The sequence below is a fragment of the Electrophorus electricus genome, chromosome 14 (assembly GCF_041902795.1).
Source record: "Electrophorus electricus isolate QZ-2024a chromosome 14, ASM4190279v1, whole genome shotgun sequence".
Taxonomy (NCBI): domain Eukaryota; kingdom Metazoa; phylum Chordata; class Actinopteri; order Gymnotiformes; family Gymnotidae; genus Electrophorus; species Electrophorus electricus.
In genome coordinates, this window is record NC_137510.1 from 17,476,877 (window position 1) to 17,492,191 (window position 15,315).

The window sequence follows — 15,315 nt, forward strand, 5'->3', positions numbered from 1 at the left end:
AGATGGCAGACAACGGCACTCACATACAACCAATAAACATGAACATAGTGAAAATGAACATAAACACGTTTAACATTAACGCTGTGAATAACATGTAAACAACACAAACATAAACAAAGACAAACATGGACAATGACCGACAATACCGCACACACCAGGCTGGGTTTAAATACATAGACATAATGAGACTTAACCAGGTGCAGGTGTGTGCAGGCATGGTTACAAACATGATAAACAAACAAGACCCTCCCACTGCATGCGGCGGGCCAAACCACGTGACTAGTGGGAGGAGAGTGTTCCGTGACAGAGACCAATAAGGTTCACTGAGTAATTAGAGAGCAAGGACCTAGCTGTCTCTGGGCCTACTAGAAGCACCTCTGTTTTGTCAGGATTAAGTGAGAGAAAGTTCCTCAACATCCAGTGTCTGATGTCCTTCATGCATTGCTCAACAATACTAAGATTATATATGTCCTATAGTTTGGCTGAGACATATATCTGAGTATCATCAGTGTAGCAGTGGAAATTAGCGCAATGATTATGTATAATACCACCTAGAGGTAGCATATATAAAAACAAAAGCAGAGGCTGTAGAATAGATTCTTGTGGGACACCATAGCTAACCTTGTTGTTTTGCTGAGAAGTCTCCATTTATGTTAATATACCAGTAGTGACTGGCTAGATTTAAACCAGAAAAGGGCTATTGCCCTAATCCCAACAACATTTTTGAATCTATCTAGTAAAATGTTGTGATCTATAGTGTTAATGCTGCTCTCAGATCAAGTAATAAAAGCAAATAGACATAACCCTGATCAAAGCCAACAACAGGTCATTAAATACTTTAATCAGTGCTGTCTCTGTACTATGATTAGGACTAAACCCTTACTGAAAGACTTCATGTATCTGGTTCTGATTCAGGTATGAGCTTAATTTCTGAGCTGCAGCATTTTCTAGGATCTTGGAAGGTTTGAGATCAGCCTGTAGTTTGGCAGCTGACATGGGTCGAGGTTAGATTTTTAGATAAGTGGTCTGTTTACTGCTAATTTTAATGATTTATGTATGTAGTCAGTGTTCATTGAGCAGTTTAATACATTTAGTAAAGGTTCAATTACATCAGGTAATTTCCCTTAAGAAAGTGTGTGGGCAGTGAATCTAGTAAGGAAGTGGAGGATTTTGAGTGTGAGATCAGAGATGTAAGTTCTGGCTCTTTGATAGGTGTAAAGGAGACTTCAGTCTTTTTTGGATTGGTTGTTCTGATCTCTAAGTAGCTGCACAATGTCACAATAATACTCTGAATGTTATCTCTAATGTTCTTAATTTTCTTATTGAAGAAATTAATGAACTCATTACTACTATGTGATGTTGTAATCTGAGCATTGGTGTCAGTTTTATACCTAGTTAGATGTGTAATTGTACTACATAGTAATCTAGGATTATTTTTATTATTTTCTATAAGGGTCAATAGACAAGCTGTTCAAGCCGTAATAAGTGCCATTCTATACTTGAGAATACTCTCCTTCCATGCAAGATGGAAGATTACAAGTTTATTGTGGTAACACTTATGTTCTATTTTTTGAGTGTTTTGTTTTAAATTGTGAATGTGATCATTATACCAAGGTACACATTTTTTGTCCCTAATTTTTTTATTCTTAAGTGAAACAACATCATTGAGTGTGCAGTGGAATACTGATTCTAAGCATTCAGTCATTTGGGGTTTGAGGGTATCCTAGTCACATATTATAAGTCTGGGAGATTCGCAAGAAATCTAGATGCAGTGGCTGATGTGATTGTGCATCTAGTGTGACAGCAAGGCAAGGTTACTATATTGTAGCTTATATGTAGTTTAAATGAAATGAGGGAATGGTCTGAGTTGGCATTAAACTGAGGTAGTATGATTATGTTCTCTATGTCTACACTGTATGTCAGTACTAAATCCAGGGTATGTCCACCACAATGTGTGGGTTTTCTTATACACTGGGAGAAACCAAATGATTCTAATATATAACTAAAGGCCGATCTCAGAGGGTCTTGGGCACTATCAAAGTGAATATTGAAATCACCAACAATAATGGCTCTTTCTACTAGAGTGACTAGATTAGAGAGGAAATCTGCAAACTCATGAATAAATTCTGAATAGAGTCCTAGTGGCCTGTAGTTGCTGAATAGTGGAAGAGGGTGGATGGGCTTCTTATTGATGACTACATCACTTATGCTTGTAAAAATAATTTTAAAGGACTCGAAATCATAAACATCTTACTGCTTTATACCTAATGTGTCAGTATAAATAACCGCAATGCTACCTCCATGGCCAGTTAGACGAGAACATGCTTTGTTTAAAACTATGTACAAATTTGGCTTGATCTATGTTTCTGTTAGACAAAGTACATTAAATTTATAATCTGTTAGGATTTCATTTATTAAGAGCACTTTAGATGTTAGGGATCTAAGATTTTGTAAACCTATCTTTAGATAGATCTAATGCTAGTTAGGTTATTAAGACATGTTTTTCTTTGTTTTCAGTACTTCTGCTTAGTTCAGGGAACAGACACAGTGTCAATATGATGAACCTCAGGTGACATCACATAGCAAACAGCAGACGATTGGTTTAGCCTCTTTGTCTGCTTCCTGGTCTCCACTCAGGATTGTCATATATTAACTATGTCTGTCATAAGACTGTGGCTAATATTACAGGAAAGGAGAGCAGCACCCTCCCTGGTAGGATGGAAACCATCCCACCCTAAAAGGCCAGGCTTGCCCTCAAATGTGGTCCAATTATCTATAAACCCCACATTGTTTTGTAAGCACAACTTGGACATCCAGCAGTTCAGCAAAGATAACTGGCTGTACATTATATAGCCATGCTGTATTGGCATGGGACCAGAGCATACTACAGCACTGGACATCACCTTCGCTACTTGGCACACCTCTGCATTATTATTTTAGTATTCACTGACTGGCGAAGGCATTTATTGTTAGCTCCTATGTGAATGACTATCTTAGAGAACATATCCTTGCCTAAGTCCTTAACATTACATGCAATGTCCAGGTCCCTGGCCCCCTATATATTGTTAACTACTGCCGCTGGTGTCCATAAAGGCCTAGCTAATTTCACGTGTCACAAAATTGAGTCCCCTATAACCAGAGCCCTTTCAAAAAGCTTCTCAGTGGGTGCCTCGCTCAGCGGGGCAAACCTGTTGGACACGTGAATGGGAGTGATGTGGTGCTCGCTGTAATGTCACCCATTCGCCCCACTGCGAGGGCTGTAGTGCTGGGGTTGAGGGCTTGTTAACTTTACCTAAGGCATGCAGAGCTTGTAGTTCTAATTCCTCTATAGGTCTAACACTTTCTAAGGTCTGGATGTGCACATCTAGCACTAGAATCTTCTGTTAGGCTAGCAATCAAGCTATACTTCTCACAGATAAAACTCAGTAAGGATTGATGAAGAATAGCTAAACATGTTGCAATCTGCACATAGAAGAAGAATCGAAGTGGTCATGGTAGAAAAAGAAAACATTACTTATGTTTAGGTAGTTCTTTAGATGACGTTTTGGTAATGAAGTAGTCTTTGATGCCTAGTGGAAGTGGTCCATTTCCAGGTAGAATGTAAATACATGCAAGGAACAAATTGCTAGAGACAGTTACAAAAAGACAACTTTCTAAAAAGAAAACTGGAAATTAAACATAAGGTTAGTAAATAAAGCTGCACTCTTCTATGGGATTATCAACGCAGTATGATACTTTTTATCATTAATTTCCATTTTTTATTTGAACATATCAAATCGTTGACAAGTTGTTGCTTACAATTACATATGTTGGCATAGCAAGGCTTCATCGCTACTTGTTAGTACAAAACATTCTGTGTTTTGTTAACATTTTGTGTTCTAACTCGCCAAACCTGAACTATTAAGATCAGTATATAGTATATACCTTATAGTATTCGTGTGAATTACACAACTGCGATGCAGCCAAAGTTTTTCATGCAACAGCTCTTGAGGGTTTTTAAACACTACAGTAGAACTAGCTACATAAGATACAAAAAGGGGATGTGGGCACATAACTCGCCACCTAGTGCATGAATATTGGAACTGCTTCCACTGAATTGCTGAATTCCACTGGGTTACTCTTGTCCTTGTTAATATTGATAAGGACATCATGGATGTAGAATCTAGAGACTCCAGTCCAAATCACAGCTCCACCAAGAAGTTGTATGTATTGATAACCTTCAGGTGCACACTCCTCACCTGGGCACTCACTTAACTGTGCACAAGCCATCCATTGAACCTAACAACTCTGTTCCTAGCAGTAGTGGTAGCCTACCCTGAATAGTAGTAACTTTGTGTCTTAGCCTACCTGAGTCATTACAGACTCTTGCTTTTTGAGATTTTGATGGGTGTCATTTAACATGTGTATGATGTGTGGGAAAGTGTAGTATTACATTGCATAATCTCAAATAGCTCCCTCCCATTGCATTCATTAAGTTACATGTAAAGCTCATGAATTTCAGTAACACATCTAAATTGCTGACAAGCATTTGTAGACCTCTAAGTGATCTATTGTTCTTACAGTGAAATAGATATATCCCTTTTTGACTTGATGCAGTCTCATTAATAATTCAATGATAATGCCACATTCTGAAGTAGCATGTTGCTGCTAGGGGCTCTAGAAGGATGGCATAGTTGAACCACAGTCTGAAAAAATCTCCTCAGAGCGAGCCAGTTCTGACATATCAAACTCTCCCTTTGGGAAGGGAATGAATTATACAACAGTATAAATAGATCCCTCTAGAGGGATTAAAATCACTTTACTTATTTTTCAGAAACAGTGTGCATCGTGTCTTCAGTCATGAAACTTGCACAAACATCACCAGATAAAAGGATCTGTTTTATAAATGTAAATACTGCAGGGGAAGTTCACATAACCACTGATGTTACTGTGAGCTTGATTAGCAATTCCTGCTGCATCATAAAATTTTAGGTAGATTAGTTTATAATTCCCCTCTGACTGGGATACATGTACAAATTTGTTAACATCTTTTGTAAAATCTAACAAATGTGAACAGCAATGTTAAAAGATTTTGAATCTATGTGGGTAGACCGCATACACATAGTGCATATGTAGAATGTTATCTACTGTAAGTGTTGCCAGAAAAATTATTCTTATAGTACCAGATGTTATGGTCATGCCATCTGACCAAAGCATATGGGAAAATAGGATACCAACTGTTGTTGTATGATAAATATGGAAGCTGAGATTGGGAAAAAAGGAACTTTTTTATCCCAAAGTGTTTCCATATGAACCTTCAGTTGAAATGGAATACAATAGGAGCTAGGAGCTATGAATAGGCTTTCTGTGCATTACTTAATGTGCTAGGTATCTGGAGGAAAGCATAGTGCAGCTCCATACTCCAAACTGGAACACCTGCAGAGGACTGCAACTCTCTTCCGTACATCCTTAACAGTAATATAGTTTAGGTTGGAGATACAGCCCTTATTAAAAGCAGTCACTAAGCCATCATGTACTAGAATTTCTCATAGGCATTCTTGCAGCTAAAGGAATATTACCATATATTTTAAAGTTTGGTTGAATATATTGACCACAATGTTATAGGATAGCTCTGTCTAAACAGTTGGAAGATGGATATTATAATGCCAACAGGTAGCTGTTTGTCATGTCATTTGTGGAGCATTTCATGGCATGGTCTTCAGAAGAGAAAAAGTATAATGAGTTTCATGAACAGAAGGAAATATAGTTACTAAAATACAAAACACATTGTCCTTTCTCCTTTTCACATGCATGCACACCAATACACTCATACATACACAAACACTTTAAACACACACTTACACACTTGAAACACTTTAATTTGAAGACAATTTATCCAAAGGGGGCCAAATAAAATAAAAAAAGAGTCCGACATTGTACAATCTGTTAATAAATGTCCACTATCACATTAAGTGGGAGGCATTATATCTTTCTAAATAGCATTTGATGGCTGGTTTGCCTTACAGGGATATGCAGTCCAAGCACTTCAAATCTGTCACATTTTTCAAGGCTGGGACATATAGAAGATGTTATAAGAACATCCAATCATAGCCACCTTTAGATTTTTACACAAAACAACCATGACATGACAGGTGTACTGGGTATGCTGGAGAATGATTCATTTGTGTCTTAAAGATAAAACCACTTGGCTTTGACTGAATGTTTGGGAATGCGTCTTTCTTGAGCATGAAAGTTATTTTCATATGCAGTTATATAAATATATTTGATAGAATAACATTCATTTAATGTGTGTGCCATTGACACCAAATTTTGGGAAATGTCATACAGCAAGCAGTAGTGTGTCTGTGTATCCATGTGCTAGTGTACTCTTTAATACACTTGCTTTAGCAGACAAAATATCTTTTGGGTCTATAAATATAAAATTAAATGGTACCCACTAAAAATGCAACCATAAAACAGAGCAGACACAAATCCTGCACATACACACACCTGACATTGCTTTGATGGTTTTGCAATCTAAAGAGGGAAGCCCTAAAGACATATATGGGTGATTCCAATGTGGGATGATCTATCTGCTCAAACTCCTTTTTTGAGCTGTGAGAAAAAGGAGGCCTCCAAGTCTCCAGCCTTCAATCCTTGATTGCAAATATGCATTTCACTCTCATGCAATACGGTGGACAATATAGAACATACAATATTTAAATGATTATGTTCATGCTTTTGCCATTATGATGTGAAACTGCAGGATATTGAGTGCTCACAGTATGTGCCATTATGCTAATTGTTAGCTGCTCTTTAGTTTCAAAAGTGATGAATCATAAGGATCACAATATAAAGGTTACATCGGTTTTAATTTTCTGCTAAGTATGTCAAAGTGAGGACAAGCATCTGTCCATCCACATCCATTTTAAATGGCAGTATACCTTCATTCTTTTGCAGATTATGACAATTCTGTTACAAGAGGAACATTTTCTTTCTTTCTTTCTTTCTTTCTTTCTTTCTTTCTTACCTTTTGCTTCATAGCTGTCAACAAAAGATATTCAATCAATTCAATATTTGTCCCATCCAGATAATTGGTAAATAGAGCCAAATCATTTGGGCAATGATCTGTGGATGGAACAGTTGCTGTAACAGGCCATTTGAATTTTAAACACATTGGCTGCTGACAATAAACCGTCTGTCTCTGTATTCCTGTCCTCCCTCCACAGGCCTTTATACAGACGGCTTTCCGATGAGAGAATGCAATGAGAGCTTAAGATTGAATGCCAGAGACTGTACAACCTCTTATTGTCTTTTCAATCAGAAATTCTGCTGGACAGATCTTGAAAGCCGTTGCTGAAGAGTGGTTCATAACCTGAATGTTCAATTAAGCTGTTTCCTGCTGATATTTTGTATTTCAATGCAAATGTTTAGGTGTCTAAATAATGAATGACGGATGGACAAATGAATGCTTGCTTTGTCAAACACTGACTTTTTTAGCATAGAAGGGACGATTTCTGTGGTTCCAGAAATGGTAATTGCTTAGTTCATTACTTTTGACTAATTATATTAATGTAATTAGTAATGCAATTCATTGCTTTATTTAGAAAGGTGAGTAGATGCAGACAGACAGAAAGACAGAGGAGGGAAATTGTTTGGTCTAAAATTAAAAGTTTCAGCTAGTCTATTGTAGTCAGAAAGTTATCTGCTGATCCCTATGCCACAGAAAAAGATAAATATGTAGAGTCAAACTGAACTGCAGGTTCTGTCATTGTGAAGGACATAAATAGTTCCTTCTAGTGAAACACACTTTTGCTTGACAAATAGGCACATTTCTTCACTGTACAATGAGTGTAGGAGGTTTCAACAGCAAACCTTGTTTCTGTGAGTGTGTGTCTGGTAGTTTATGAAATATATACTGGGTGCCAAGTAGTCAGCACTTTAATGGCCCCTCATTCAAGTGAAGGGAAATGAAAACTGTTATATTTTATATGAATCATTACAGTTTTACAGTTGTTTAAAAAATTCAGTCAGTCATGTAAGTTCAGCAGAGAAGTGACAATGATAATTTGTAAATAAGGTATGTATATGTTTGTAAGCACATAACAGCAGGTCCAGCCTAAACATGTCCATTAACTGTGACATTTTACACAAGTTTAGAGTGATGCATCAGTCCTCTGCCTTCCCCTAGTAAAAGGCACCCAGGTCATCTTTTATCTTATCAGCTGTGGTGATAAATAGGAAATATGTAGGCAGTTTGTGGAAAAAGAAAGACACATTTGTTTATCATACTCTCTCAGAGAATGGAGAAATTCCCATGAATCGCGTGGCATCTGCTGACTGCCAAAAACAAATAACAATACTGCCTTACAGCTGAGACTATACGTATTTTGTCTTGTTGTTCCTGCCATTTTAGCATTAAAAATAACAAAGCAAACAAGCATTCATCAAAAAATAGCAATGTTTTTGCATGCAAAATGCTACAGAGTAATTTCCTCTTGAAGAATGAAGAGCCATGTTGTCTGAGGAATGGTTTAAATTCTAGCAGCTATTTTAAAGACAGCACTATCAAAGCCATGCAGTATTAAAAGTTCCAAAAACACACACGTGTGTATATATATATATATATATATATATATATATATATATATATATATATATATATATATATATATATATATATATGTGTGTGTAAACTGATTAATATGAGATTGTTAACATAGTCTATGTCAATAAACGTGTCATCTGAATGTACCCTTCTCCTCTCAGGATCCGTGGCTTTGTATATTTTGCATATTCCAGTGCATTTCACAGACATGTTTATTTGCCTTTGAGTCCTAAACATATGACAAAGTGTTCTCTGATTTCCCTGGCGCTGATAAGCTTCTGCATCCAAATCACTCAGCCTTTTACTTTGCATACTGCCACTGTGCACAAAGCACAAAGTAAACAGAGCCAAATTCTCAGGGGAGGAAATGCTAGCTATGTATTGACTCATTCTGACTAAAGCTCCAGCAGAAGCAGAGTGCACTAACAAGGTGGTTTCAGAAGAAGTGGTGGGAGAAGGAACACTTGACTCCATTTCTCTCTTATATTTATGAATCATACTTTTGTTGTCATGGAGCTGATAGACAGGCCGCATCCATCCCTAGAGCTCGAAGGTATTTGAATGCTGAAAAATGCATGAACCTCTTTACTGATAGAAACACAGATCTGCCTTTTGATGGATTGTCTCTGATACCCAGCACAGATGGGGAAAGGGTTATTTGAAGCAAATATAAGCTGCTGGGAGGGTGTTTGGTGTCATATGGCTTTATTTTTAATGCTCCCTGACTGTGCGTTTGAATTGCCCCATCCATAGGGACTTCTTGTCTGTGTTTGAACTGGTTCATTCATTGCAGCAGGAGAAGCGTACCAACTGCAAGCCACTGAGAACTTTTAGTGAACAAAATCAGGGGATTCACTGTAGTGGTTACAAGTATAACTTGATGCACACACCCATGTAATGCTGTCATGGGCCACTGTAGTACAAATTGAATTTCAGAAAAGCATCCACTGGTGTCTTCTCATCCCACTGACAGTTCACCTCCATGTACTTCTGATAACTTCAAATGAAGCTGATGCATAAAACTGATTTTGGATTAATATTAACTGAAAAAAGCAACATAGGAGCTGTTTCCATGCTGAAATTGGTTTATATTTAACAATATATCCCTAGTGTGCTCTGAGGTGAAAACTTTATTCATTCTTTATTCATTGCCCGACAAAAAAACTTAGAATTCATCTTTACAACACTATGCACACCTGGGATAACATTTGTCTTTGATGATCAGATCACAATCAATTTGAGCTCATCAGGGATACATATGGTCACATATCATTTGTAATGTGACTTCTAACAACATCTAAGGAATGCCTAGTCAACTATGAACCAAAAAAAAAAAAAAAACAATGTCAGAATAAATGGTTTAAAGCTAGCTAGCAAGGTAGCCAAATTAATTTAGTCAATATTCAAAATTTAAACACAGTTGGTCACTGGATCACTAAAATTAATGTGTTTAATTCCATTTTGACATCTAAATTATGCTTTTTGTTTCTATTGTTGAGTTCTTTGTTTTTCAAGGAATGTGTGGAGCTTCAAAGTCATGGTTCCTCTCTTGTTCCTCTCTTATGGCATGATTTGAGCCCATATTTCATGCCAACACACACCCTTTCTGTTTCAGCCCCATGATAATATTCAGGAAGTGTCGGGCCTGTCAGCTCAGCCATGGTCGGTTGACTGCTGCTTAGCAACAGAAGGGAAGGGCATGATGTTCTCAATGTGTCTTTTCCTTGTGCTTCCCTCTGCCTCACTCTATCTCACAGGGTAATAAGTCTGACAGTTGTCAAAGAGGGATTCAAATTCCCCTTTGCATTGAGATTTACAAAAGTGCTCCTCTTTTTTTGCAATCTGATGACCATTTGATTACTCTGCTAGCTCTCTATTTAGTATGATATTGAAATGTCCTTCATCTTCTCTCTCATCACTACTTTTGTTCTTCCCAATGATTAAACAAAAAAACTACTAAGAGCCGAAATAGCTACCAGACAATCCCACGATGCACCACTTTAATTACTCATAAGGGTAATTAAAAAAAGCGTGATATTGGATAATGCAGGACAAACTTGTGGGGTTAGTGTTAAGCATGGTCAGTTAAATTGCCTTTGGCTACTTCCTCACCTGCTGTACACTCCAGAGATGTGATTGCCAACTGGCTGATAATCCTAGATTCACTTGATTCATTAAAGATAGCAAAGCACTGATGTATTTTACTTCATATAATTACTGAAATTTCTTTTAAGAAGGAGAGTATTAGCAGGTGTATTAGCAGGTGTTCTAATTTGTACCTTCTGTACCTTCTTCACTAGCTAGGTTCATGTTTTCAACACACATCTGTAATTGAGTACTTAGTTCTACGGTCAGAATCTCTTTCAGTCGTTTTTTAAACTACTTATTTAAGAACAATAAGCACTAAATTTAGTCCTGTTTATTAGATGGAGACCTTTATGAGTGAATTCATGTTTCATGCGGAAAGTTACATAAAGCCGTGTTATTTTTCCCAGTGGTGGCTATCTGGCGGCTTGGCTTACTCTCCCCCCTGCTGGTTCTGCAATGGCTCCTGGTGCTTTTATCTCATATTTTTCTGGCTGTGGGTTTCAGCACAAGCCTCTTTTTCTTTCATACCCAATATTTTTTCCTCCAACTTCTTGGAGTGCTCTTTTAGGTGGCAGGGGAAGCTGTCAGCTTCAAAAAGCCCAGTCCAACCTGCACACTCAAAGCAGCACTTTCGTTTCTCCTTAGTTTGCAGGGAAAAGGTTTTACTCCTCATTGCCTTTGTATCTGATTAGAATCACAGAATATCTGTGAGGGTGGCAGTGAGACCAGTCAAAGATTTGTTAATGACATTTTTGAAAACTTTACCATCTAAAATCTCAAATGCAGTCCATTTCTTGACATAGGCATCTCTTTCCTCACCAGATACATGAAGAAAGTCTGATGTGCTGTTATACAAACACTAAGCAAATAATGAGGACATGTTTAAAGATCTATTTTAGATCCTGAGGCTTGTCGCTGTTTTAGTTCATGGGGAAGTGTGTTTGCTGATCATTTTCCCCCTTCTTTCCCCACCACCATTTCCCAATGGAGCTGTCAGATTTACTTCCAATTAATGTGTTTCTGTTACACTCCAGTGGCTCAGGAGAGGAGCTGCCTCCTCTCTCGTCTTCCAACTTTTCTAATGATACACTGTTGCCATGGTATTTCCTCTTCTTCTGCTTTTTTCCACTGGTTGTTGATTAGCTCAATATACAATGAATTTTAAACATTTGTACAATTGGAATCATATGCATTCAACTAATTAAAACCTGTCTGGTGGTAATCATCATAAAAATATGTTCACTGAGTACAAAAACAAAGCCAAGAGCCATGGTACAGGGCCATTTTCCCCCAGCAAGCAGCTATAGCACCCAATTAATGTTTCCTGCATTGCCCTTTCCCTGCATTGCTGGAGTACTGGAGCACCGTTGCACATGTGCACTTTCCTTTGGCCATGACATCTAACTCACTGTAGTCCCTCACAAAGCTACTTCCTGCCTTTTATGACATGCTCTGAAGCCTATATCTCTTAAACATTTAAGATTGACTTTGAACACCTATAAGGCTATTAAAGTTCAAAGGATTTCTTTTTATAACAGTGAAGTTTGATATGGCTTTAGGTGTCAGATACACACAGAAAGGAATTCATGCAAATTTGTTGGCTGTAAAAAACCAAAGCATGCAGCTACGTTTTATGAGGTTATGCTATGTTATGTGAAATCCATTATCTATCTCACATCCACATGGCAAAGAAACTTGGTGTTTGCCATATACAAAATAAAGCAGAACAAATTTCACAATGTTTGAAACACTGTAAATATGTTTTAAACGTGATGACAATTTTTCCTGCAACAGTTACTGATAGGGAGTGTGTCTCTACAAAGAAACTAAAACCAGGTTCCTGTTGCTTATGAAACAGCAGCACTACTACATGTAAAAGCAGAAGTAACCTTAGGTGGCCTAGTAGAGCACTTGTATTTGATTAATGAGATTTGTTATAGAACACATAATCTGTTCATTAATTTATTTAATTACAAAGTAGTATATTCGGAAGCAGTGACTTTGCAGATGAAAGAAAGATGTTTTACGTGGCCCACACTGATGGTCAAACAAATACACTTACCTATGTAGAACTTGTCCCCCTGAAACTGGGGGCATAAATCCACTTTAAAAACAGCAGCCATTAATGCTGACAGAACCCTCACTTCATAAAGATCTGTTTAAATCAGACACTTAAAACCACAGAGAAGCATTATATCTTCAACAAACTGAGCTGTGTGCCAAGATGCTGCAAGAAAATGAGGGGCCAATTCTGACAGATGGCATACTGCAGTTTTAGACAGACAGAGGAAGAGAGAGAGAGAGAGAGAGAGAGAGAGAGAGAGAGAGAGAGAGAGAGAGGGAGGAAGTATGTGAGAGAGAATATAAGAAGATCACAAATTGCTGGAAATTATGCAACTAGATATGTAACTGGCAGTCTGCCTGGTAACTAAAAATGAGAATAAAAAGATTTTTGAATTTACAAACTTTAAAACATTTCATTTCTTTCCATACTGGAAGGGTAATGTTATTGGCTTGGTTTGAAAATTTAATTTGTGAGGTTAATTTGTGCCAGAGAATGATGTGGAATTTTGGAGGGAGAATATTTAATCTGTCTGATCAGGGTTGGTGAGATCACTTAAGGGCTTCGGACAACATCCCTTAGGTTTTTAACAATCTGGGTTTTAGTTTTTAGCACATTCACACTAAAACTGGTTCTGTAGGCTATTAAACAGGTCCTCTCAGTGTGAATTCAGTGACCTCATCAGGTGTCAAGTGATTACATTTATAACCCATTGGAAATTAGGAGAATGAAGCCAGAAATGAACAGCCCCTCTCTGATACCTGGATCATATTCCTTTATACTTGTATTTGTACATAAATCTAACAGCAAAACTCTCACATTCTTCATATTACCTCCAACTTGATATAACCTTGATATATTTTTGTTGGTCTAAGATGAAGGTTGAAGCCCATTAAATTGAGGTTTTCACAGTTCTGAAAGAAGAAAACACTTTATAATCATTAACATGCCTTTGTTTAAAATGTGTCCTTTTTGGCTTTATGCATTGGGCAAACTGACAAAGAACTGATGGTGGACATGTACAGGAACAAAAAGGATGTATAATTTGCCTCTCTGAAATGGTGGAAAAACTGTGGATTAGCAGTATTAACTTTGTTCAGTCTGTATAGGTTAGAAGAAATCTTTCAAGGTAACAGAAGGGCATTCATTATATTCATAAACCTATGGATGAAAATAATAAAGCATTATATTTCTTAGAGATTTCACAAATGGCATGCCCTAAACTTCTCTCATTTTTCAATATAATGGCATATGTAAATACATGATTTCAGTTGAACATTCAGTGATCATTTCCAATGGGACAATAACATTTTAAAAATGATATTTATTAAATCTTTGCAAAAGACAGGTTCATAGTATCGTTAAGTATTTTGTGTCATGTTTTAATTATAACACCAAATGCCACATTCATTTTACAGGTAATGATTATACTTTTGTATATTGTTCTTGACAGGTGGGTCTTGACGGAGCCTGTATGAAAAAGCACTTATATAGCTCCTTTAAAATGGACTTGGTTAAAATGCAAGAAGTTCTTCCCACCCTCTTGGCATTCACCTTTGATTTATTCAGCTGAGAGAGAAAAAGAGTTAACTTAATCAATTAAAATTTCTGAATGACAAATTTGATTTTACCTGCTTATCATAATTAAATACCCCCTTGTCAATAAAGGTCTCAACTCATATTGAGAGTCTCCTCCACTGTGGTTTGGAATTATTATTGAACCTAAATTAATCTTCTGTGACTCAGGGGAATGGGCTTTGTACTGTATAATGTACTAGATTACTCAAATGACATTCAATCCAGTTTAATACATCCTACTTTGAATTCTGAAAAGGTGGTTTAGAAACCAGTGGACTAGGTATTTTTTGCATTACTCTAAAATATCATAAAAACAACATAATGCATTATTTGCAGCAGTGTGTTTAAGAATAAGTTGCTGACTACTTTACCTACTTTTAACACATACAATCACTGTTGAACTGTTTTATTGTATTTCAATTTTTATAAACTGGAATGTTAACTATAAACCACAAATCTTAATATGTATCACAATGTTCGTCATAGTACCTTTAGTACCTAAGCATATCAGGAAATACAAACATAATGAATTTTACATCATTTATTTAAGTTAAAATTTAAGTTAAAGTGGGCTAGCTACATATACATACATGTTAACAAAAAAAAAGATTTTGATAAAGGGAGACGGACACAATATTTCAATATTTTCAAAAAAACATTTTTAAAGGCCTCTTACAAGTCAGAAAACATCTGTTGCTATGGTAACACATGTCAATACGAAGGCTGAAAGCAAATGGAAAGTTGTGTGAAAAAAAATATAACCTGAGCTCCATGCTGGAGGTGAGTCCTTGTAATTTTCTCATAGTAATTACTGCATCTTCAAGACCAAGCACTCTCTAGCCTCAGCTGTTCTGCTGTGAAGCCCTTACAGTTATGAGAAGCACTTTCATTTTGCACATGCCCACTAAACATTGTCATACTCTCAAAATTTGTGTTACAAGTATATGTCTCTATTTACTCTCTTGTGTTCTCTATAAAGAAATAGGGTCAAAAAACACAC

At 36.8% G+C, this 15,315-nt stretch overlaps 1 pseudogene; it reads right to left on the reverse strand.

Moving 5' to 3' along the window:
• Window positions 1–2,642: 2,642 nt before the first annotated feature.
• LOC145651164 (uncharacterized) lies at window positions 2,643–12,798 on the reverse strand (annotated as a pseudogene).
• Between the last annotated feature and the right edge of the window lie 2,517 nt (window positions 12,799–15,315).